Source organism: Thermobia domestica, chromosome 7, assembly GCF_964235325.1.
Source record: "Thermobia domestica chromosome 7, izTheDome1.hap1.1, whole genome shotgun sequence".
Lineage (NCBI taxonomy): Eukaryota > Metazoa > Arthropoda > Insecta > Zygentoma > Lepismatidae > Thermobia > Thermobia domestica.
In genome coordinates this window covers 212164663-212173890 of record NC_137460.1, presented here as the reverse complement: position 1 = coordinate 212173890, position 9228 = coordinate 212164663, and the positions used below count along the sequence as shown (strand labels likewise).

At 37.0% G+C, this 9228-nt stretch overlaps 1 protein-coding gene across 1 annotated transcript in view; it reads left to right on the top strand.

The window, feature by feature from the left end:
* Window positions 1-1904: 1904 nt before the first annotated feature.
* Window positions 1905-9228, top strand: part of LOC145690710 (cell adhesion molecule Dscam1-like) — a 934280-nt gene continuing 926956 nt past the window's right edge. The window contains exon 1 of the mRNA XM_081765878.1: window positions 1905-2125. The gene's annotated coding sequence lies outside the window, so the exon portion shown is untranslated. The remainder of the gene's footprint in view (window positions 2126-9228) is intronic.

Below are 9228 nucleotides of genomic sequence, written 5' to 3'. Positions count from 1 at the left end.
AGGCATAACAAGTGCGCCTTGGGTAAACTTTACAATACACGCTCCAGCTGCGCATCGATATGTACGACCACTTTAAAAGGGTGTAGTAGAGTAGGGTAGGGCACAGTAGAGTAAGATAGGGATAAGTAGGGTAGAGGTAGGAACCGGTTAGCTCAAGTTTGAGAAAGTTTTGACCCATTTTCATAGAATTAATAGAGTGAAATTTCTATTTTTAATTTCAGTTTAGTACCTGTACCAACAGTATTTGGTAGTTGCTACCAAATGTTTTGGTCAAATTCACTAAATGTAAGTTTAGTATTTACGACCAAATTATTTCGTTCCAAGCACCAAACCTGGATAATTTTAACCAAATTTTTGGTATTCCCAACCAAATCCTACTTATTTGGTCATTATTTGGTCAAAATTACCAAATGCATATTTGGTAATGATAACCAAATACTAGGTTCCTGCAACTAATCAAATCGTAACCAAATGATTTCGTGCTGGTGATCAAACGTTTGGTTGGCGCTATATTGACCAAACGATTTGGTCTCCAGCACCTATTTTTTGCTCAATCTGACCAAATCTTTTTTTTTCAGTGTATCATGTAGGATAACGGACATCGTTAAGATCACCGTTAAACGTCAAGATAATAACGGATTAATTGTATTAACTAACTCGCCCGAGATAAGTGCACTAGCTGTCTATTCCAACAATAGAATTCATAAATTTGCTTTTGTTCAAGATTTATCGTGTAGAGTAACGAGCATCGTTAAAATCAGTGTTACCAGTTGAGTTGTTAACGGATTGACTCTACTAACGGACTCGGCCGATGTAATCTCCTTAGCTATCTATTACCAAAAAAAAAAAAAAAAAAAAACGTAATTCTACAATTAGCTTTTATTGAATAGGTATTACATAGAGGAATGGACTGATTTAAACCACCGTTACCCAGATTGATTCGATTGACAAACTCAGTCGAGATAATCGCTCAAGCTAGCTATTGCAAAAAAAAAAAAATGATTTCGTTCAAGATTTATCATGTGGAGTAACGATTAGACGGACGAGCCAATATTACAATATCATGAGCCCCACTTGCATGGGCGTGTCCATGCTGGGTCTACCAGATCCGAATCTCCCCTAAATCTTCGTAACTCCATATATATTTGTATACTTTCTTAATAAAGTTTTACTTGTTTAGCAGAGAAACGATTTATGTACAGGTAGTCTTAAGTTTTGATCTTTCTCATTCTTTTCTGAGATATATATTTTTTTGTGATAAAAATAATCTAGTTTTATCATTTCCTGTGCGAATATAGCTGGAAGTACGTAAAAATTACTTTTCCTTTTTTTTCGGGTATAAAATAACACTAGTTCCATATTACATAAACGTAATGTCTTATATTGTTGGGTCCCAACAAAAAGAGTTCTCTGGGAGCGTGTCTTCTTAATCTCTTTCTTCTTTTTAAGTTTTACGTTCCACGGTTATGCCAAGAACTCCGAGAAAACCCACGTAGACGGTGTTTGCCCAGAACAAAGTTCACTTGGCATGAGTTGGGATCGAACCAAGGAGTCCATGCACCAGAGGTGAACGATCTAACACTGAGCCACTGCGTCACCGAGTCATGTTAATAAATAAAAGGGTATCATCCTATATTAAAATTTGATCCAAAACTGCAATTCTGTCCAAAATATGGTTGCTCTTACGAATGAAGAAAAGCTTTTTTGAGAACTCTGTTTCCAGTTTTGTCCGAAATATCAACAGTTGGCAACGTTCTGCGCAAGCTTTTTGGATGATCTGCGCTTCTACAGACTACGAAGTTCAACTCTTGTGCCCGAAGGAGACAAATATTTCTGTGTATGTGTATATATGAGAGTGTGTGTGTGCGTGTGTTTGTTCACGTACAGAGAGCGAGTTGAGTCCGTTGCCAGTGTAGCGTGGTGTTCGCAGTGCTCCACATCTTCGCTCTGTGTTGTCTGTGAAAGAACAGAAAACACTCGCTCGTGAATAAACGCTTCCACGAGGCTATTGTTTTTCCGTGTCGTGCGATGAGAACTATTTACAAAACAGAAATTCGCGTGTAAAGTTTACATTTTCAAATGATTACACCCTCTGTAAAGTGAATAATATATTTTATAGAAACACGTAAGTATAATTTATTTTTTGTTTATATCACATCTTTAATGAAAACATGTTTAGAGGCAGAATAACTTTATTTTATTTCTGTGATATGTAACATAGTCTTTCTCAGTGCTATATAAGAAATTGACGAACAGATCATCGTGGTTGCTCTTGTAATAGGTTGTCACACGTACTTTCACCGAGAATAGAATTTGCATCTCCTTGCTCCAAAAGCCATACTTGATCCAGTAGATACCGCGCATTTGTACTTCTATGTACGACATCTCGGATTCGATTCCCGATTGGTATGCGTTTTTGGCGTGGGAGACACGGAATCGATTCTCGGTGGGAGCTCCTGTGGTTGGGATTCCATGTTACTTAGTAGGTCCTCGTCTCATATAGTCTTGCTGGTGAAAGGGACGCTAAACTTGAAATCAACTTAATTTGATTCCCGGTTGAAGTATGTTAAATGAAGTATGTATAGTCGTTTAGATTAGTATAGCCGCGGTGGGGCGCGATGGATTGCACATCTCTGGTACGTGGGGTCCCTGGTTCAATCCCGACCAGGTAAGTTCGTGTCTGTGGGTTTTCTCCAGTATTCCAGTTTTCTTCCACATTCTTGTTCCACCAACTTTTCCATCGTCACTCATTCGCCTTATACGTTCGTGTCCCTTAGTCTAATAGGCATAATCGTCGGACGTTAAACTGAAAAATTTACTATATAACCTTGTTGCTGGTGCAGGGCGTGTATACATGCCAATCAATCAATTGAGTTTCGCATAACAAAAGCGAAAAACCGGCTTTCATGAGCCTAGACTGCCGATTTCAAGACATGCCTGTCTCGGGTTCGAATCTCGCTTGGAGTATGGTTATTATATATTATATATTGCCATTTCACCATCCATTATCATTATTCATATCTCGTAGTCCTCTATAGATTAAAGAACAAGATTGTAAAACGTAAAATGTCAAAATAAATATCATATAAATCCAAACGCGCGAACCCTTAATTAATCTAATAAGAATATTGTTAACTTAATCTGAATTGCAATAACATGTACATTTCGTAACATTTGTGATCAGTCAAGAAAAAGGTTGGGAAACACCCATTTAGTAATGGAACATTTGTCTATTTAAAATGCACACTCAACCCAAACTCAATTCCATGACATTAGAAGTTACGAAGGATCGTAGCCATTCAGTGGTGATGTGCGGTAAGAAAAGAGTGCTATCAGTGGTATTTCTGCATTTCCATAAGAATTCATCCTCTTTTATTTGCGCCAGGTATCCAATTGACTCACAGTGCTACTGTAACACAGTCAATTTCTTTTTTTCTCACTGTGATTCAAAGAGGAACCTCTCATATCGAAAACAGGTAGTTAAAAATTTGGTTGCACGGGAGCACAAGCTGACATTCTAATGAAAATTCAATAAAACTTCTAGTTTCCTGTCCCTTGTTCATGTCCTTTAGATTAAAGAGACTGAATCTTTAACGAAATTGAATGATAACAAACTAATTGGTAGAATGAGATTTGGAAGGAAATGAGAAAATCCCAAGTAAACTCACGTATATCTTGTTGTCCACTAATCTCACAGGCCGAGAATAGAACCAGGGACTCTTGCAGCAGACGAGCATTCTACCACTTTACCAGCGTGATCCGAATAGCCCTGTAATATTCTGAACATTTTTTAAAAAAATAAGTTTATGAAAACTACAAAGTGTTCAGTTAAATATCACAATATTCTTCTTCGTGTGGGGCCACGGTGGCACAACATTCACCTCTGGTGCATGAATTCCCCGATTCGATCCCAGCTCGTGCCAAATGAACTTTGTAGTGGACAAACATCGTGTGCTTGGGTTTCCTCTGGGTTCTCCCCTTTCCTCAAACTTTATTCATTCCACCATTTCATTCATTTCTCATCATCACCGTCTCCTTTAGTCTGCCCGGCATATTCGCGGGACGTAAAACAAAGATTTCATTTCATTTACTTCTTCGTGCTTACTAAAATTATATATGCCATCTCACCTCTTGCATAAGTTCTCTACGTGAAACTAAATTCATGCTATATACAAGTGAATTATAATGGAAAATGAAATGAAATACTTCAGTTTAAGGTCCCATAATTATACCCTTTATGCTAAGGGAGCCGAATGATGATGGAAAAAGTTGTGGAATGAGAATGTGGAAGGACACAAGTATCTCGAGAAAACCCATATACACTATGTTGTCCACCACAAACTTACTTTGGCGGGGATCGAACCAGTGACCCCACGCACCAGAAGTAAGCTCCCTACCACTCATCCACTACGCCCCCAGTGAATGATAATGGGAAAGGAGAACTGAAACCGTCCAAGTCAATGGCAAACTTAGACAAAACAGTCCTAATCAATGGTTAGAACACATGTCTTTGATGGTCAAGGTCCTGTATACACTTCTCGGTGTATTAAGTGTAAAATACACTACAGTAGTTTAGATTCCACTTAAAAGTGCAGATCTCATCCTATTTAACAATGCGACAAAAGACATAAAATATATGCTATATCCCCGAGAGCAACACCACCAGTCCATGATAATATTGCCTAACTCAAGATGACCTGACGTTTTCTCTATGTTGTGTACATTTTAAGAGATACTGTTTTGATTTATATTTTGGTGCATCATTTAGATATATTCGTGTGCTGTTTCTTGATTTGATACCTGTAAATAATGTCACTGCAGCAAAGCAGAAAATACCGTTAACAAGTTTGTATTCTGTCTGTGATTAATGAGTTCCTTTTTATTATTCTAGATTTCGGCCTGGAACTCTTTCACACGCATATTTTTCCCGCTCGACTCTAGCCATAGGAACTAAATACACGTTTCTGATTAGTTACATGGGTCAAGGTGGAACAAAACGAGCCCTGCGGGGCTTCTAACCCGTTCCTACTACTACTGCTAATATTACTTCTACTCCTCCTCCTACTGCTACTAGTATTACTACTTATACCATGGATTCGTATAGTAAAACTGCACGCATAATGTAAGTAAATAACTTTTTGAGTATTATTTTCTTCTTATTTTAATGAAAAAGAAAGTGCTATGAAAATTTTTTTTTAAAAATTAAAAACTTTCCTTGAGTTGGGTTTGAGCCTACGCCAAAAGCGATTATGATTACTAACATGGTGCGCTAATACTAAAACCGGCAGCATCCAGTCTTTGATTTCTCCTATATGTATACTACGTGGCGAGAAACGGATAACTTCAACCAATCAGAACAGCGTATTTAGTTCCTATGGCTAGGATCGAGCGTGATTTAAAAAATATGCGTTTTACACAAGTTTCTGGATCTTCAGCTTTCTTTTTTAACTCCCAATATTTTATTCTATTTTTCAAATCATCGATCAGTTGTATACTTCCTATTCCCCGCTTTCCCTCTATCTTTCCTTTTATAGCGGAACGAAAAGGACATTTTCTTTTGTCCAATCCAATTGGTTTTGCTAGGAAGGATGTTGGCTAAAAGCATCCTTTTCTCCCCTGTTTTTTTAAAACAAGTTTGTCCACTTTATCTTCTCCAACTTCCTTCAACACCACATTTCGAAGCTCTCTAAATATTTCTTCTCTAACTTTCGTAATGTCCAAGTCTCTGAACTGTTATCCAATACTTCACATACACTGTAGCTCTTGACAGACTTCTTCTTTAGTCTAGTATTAAGCCTGTTAGTTAAGAGTGACATTTTCTTGTTGAATGCTTCTTTGGCTATTGCACTTCTTGACCTGATCTCTTTGATGTACTGTCTCTCATGAAAATGTTTCCCAGACACTTAAAATTATCGGGCTCTTCAAGTTCTCTTTGTTCTATTCTGACGCGTAAAGGCACGTCCCCACGGGATATTCATGACTTTCGGTTTTTCAGTGTTGATTTTCATTTGATATAGTTTCCCAATGTCAACTTTTTGTCAATCATTTCCTGTAGTCCTTCTTCGGTTCTAGGTATAATAATCGTATCATCTGCTTGCCTAATCTTGTTAATGATCTACCCTCTAATCTTGAAATCTCCAATTTCCATTAATGTTTCCTTCGTTAAACATTCACTGTAAATGTTGAATATTTAAACGAAGTGTATTATATTGTGTATAGGATAGAAAATTGTTTTAATTATTTCTTTGATAACTTTGTGTTGTCAGTGTGTGCTTATTGATTACGATAGTCACATTCTGTCAAAACGTGTAAATTCTATTTGTCACTAAATAGCCAAAATACAGTTGCTCAGTGCCGGATATAAATAGTATGTCTATTCATATTTTATCAATTATTTGAAAGTCAAAAGAAAACGCACGTTATAGGAATATCAAATTATTCGTGATAGTTATTAAAATGATTTTATGATTATGAAGGTATTATACTGGAAGGTATTATAGTGTTGTAATTTTAGTACGTCTGTCTGTCGGTACGTACGGTACTCCACATGCACTAAAGACCTAAAGCAATGCACTAAAGACCTATCTCTTACTGGAACGTTTGGCATATTTGTAACGTCATGGAGTTTATGATATTTTGTGATTCAACCGAAGAAAGCTCAATATGCTTGTAAAGCTTCTACCTACTATAGTATGTATATTGCCCTAAGTTTTACACCTTTCTTGATGATAGAAGTTACGGGTCACCATATAAACTTTCTCACTCCCATATCTTCAATTACATCGTGTCATGATGCTTATATATAGTAATAACAGCATCATGACACGACTATATATATATATATTTGGTCTAGGAATTAATTCGTGCGGTTGGTACGCACACATTGAAGCTGTAGTACAAACACAAAATACATAAATACCTTAAGAAAAATATTGTCCATCGCTAGCCACCACTTTCGCCCATCTGTCAGGCAATGTACGGATTCCGTGGCGAAAGAAGTCCTCATTCTTGGAAGCGATCCAGTCAGAGACCCATGTTTCGATATCTTCTGAAGAAGTAAACCGCTGTCCAATCAAATCGTTGTTCATGCAATCGAACAAGTAGTAGTCCGAAGGAGCAACGTCTGGTGAATACGGCGGGTGGGGTAAAACTTCCCATCCGACATTTTCTAAATAGGTTTTGACCGGTTTTGCGACATGTGGGCGAGCGTTATCATGTTAAACAATAAGTTTATCATGTCTGTTCTCCCATTCTGGTCGTGTTCTGGCCAGAGCTTGCTTCAAACGCATTAATTGTCGTCGATAACGTTCTCCATTCATAGTTTCACCCGGTTGCAGCAGCTCATAGTACACCACACCTTTCATATCCCACCATATGCACAGCATAACCTTTGCACAGTGAATATCTCGTTTTGGTTGTGATGGACCTGGTTCACCTGGTTTCACCCAGGCCTTTTTTCGTTTAGGGTTCTCGTAATGGATCCACTTCTCATCACCCGTAATAATTCGATGCAGAAACCCCTTTCTGCTCTGTCGTTGAAGCAGCAATTCGCAAATGGTTTTTCGTCTTTCAACGTCTCTGTCTTTCAATTCATGTGGAACCCAATGTGACATCTTTTGAATCATTCCCATGGCTTTCAAGCGTTTGGAGACTGTTGTTTTATCAACGCCTAATGCTGCTGCAAGTTGTTCCTGCGTTTGACACGAATCCTGCTCGATCAATGCTGTCAATTCTTCGTCTTAAAATTTTTTTGGCTGTCCAGCTCGCTCTTGGTCTGCCAAGCCGAAATCACCACTTCTAAACCGTGCAAACCACTTCTGACACGTTCGCTCAGCTAGAGCATGGTCACCATACACTTCCACCAAAATACGATGACTTTCAGTCGCACTTTTCTGCATGTTAAAGTAATGCAGCAGGACACCCCGCAAAAACACTTTATCAGGCACAAATTGCGCCATGTTCACTTAACTACAAACTGGTGTTGTTGACGCTTTAATCCACTGCCCTATACTACGAACGATACGCGATGACAGGGGTTTGCAACACATGTGTGGATACACGGAACTGTGGGACGCTCCGTTCGTTGCGCCATCTCTTGTCCACCCGCACGAATTAATTCCTAGACCAAATATATATATACACGAATCCTTCGTTCCAAGGAAACTCACCCTCAAGAGTAAACTATCCATTGTAAATATTTTCATCAGGAATAATTTATACCATATTCTATGGCTGGTCAACGAAAGATTTAATTTTGAAATATGAACGAAATCCCCTGATAAATTTTGAGAAAAAAATTACCCGAAAAAATCACCATCAATAACAAAACCAGCCATTGTAGATTTCTTATGAAAAGTAACTAATGCTATATAGGAATGCTATTAATTACATATTTATTTAGAAGCATGATTTTTGGACAAAGTTATCTGGGACATTTTAGCAAAATGTACCATAAAAATAATCATTCCACAAGCAAATTAAAAATTGAACTAATCTCTTCTATAGGGATATTAAAGAAGTCTAAGTTCATGAAATATGAAGAAAATCGCGTGAGTCGTATTCCAGAAAACTGCTCAAAACAAAAGCCACGCACAAGAGTAAACTACCTCTCAGAAATAACATATTACACAAAGCTATTGATCAAATTATGAAATATGAATAAAATGTCCTGTATCTTTTTTTTTCTTAGAAAAAAGAAGCTCACTCCCCAAACCAAATTATTTTTGGTATCTTTTAATAAAACTAAAGACATAATGTAGGATTATTGTATTTATGAAATATGACCAAATTCGTGTGAGTAGTATTTAAAAATTCGTCCGAAAGAAGCATACTCTGGAGAGTAAACTATTCCTTGTTGATTTTTCAGGGAAAAGAAGTAGCTACATCATAATATTGTCATGGGCACACATGGTTTCGAAAACGATGTTTACGCATAATTTTGCGACATGCCTATCTCTCTGGTTAATTAAATGAGATGATAACTTTTATATACAGCAAAAATACCTACAATTGTTCTTGACCCAAAACTTCAATATATAGAAAAACAGTTGGAAATGAATCTTAAGAACGTTTTCCTTGTACTTGAAGACAAGACTAATACATTGAATAGAATACAAGATATTTATTCAAACTTCTTTTAAAAAGTAAATGGCTTAGACTATATATATATATATATATATATATATATATATATATATATATATATATATATAGATATAGATAGATGGT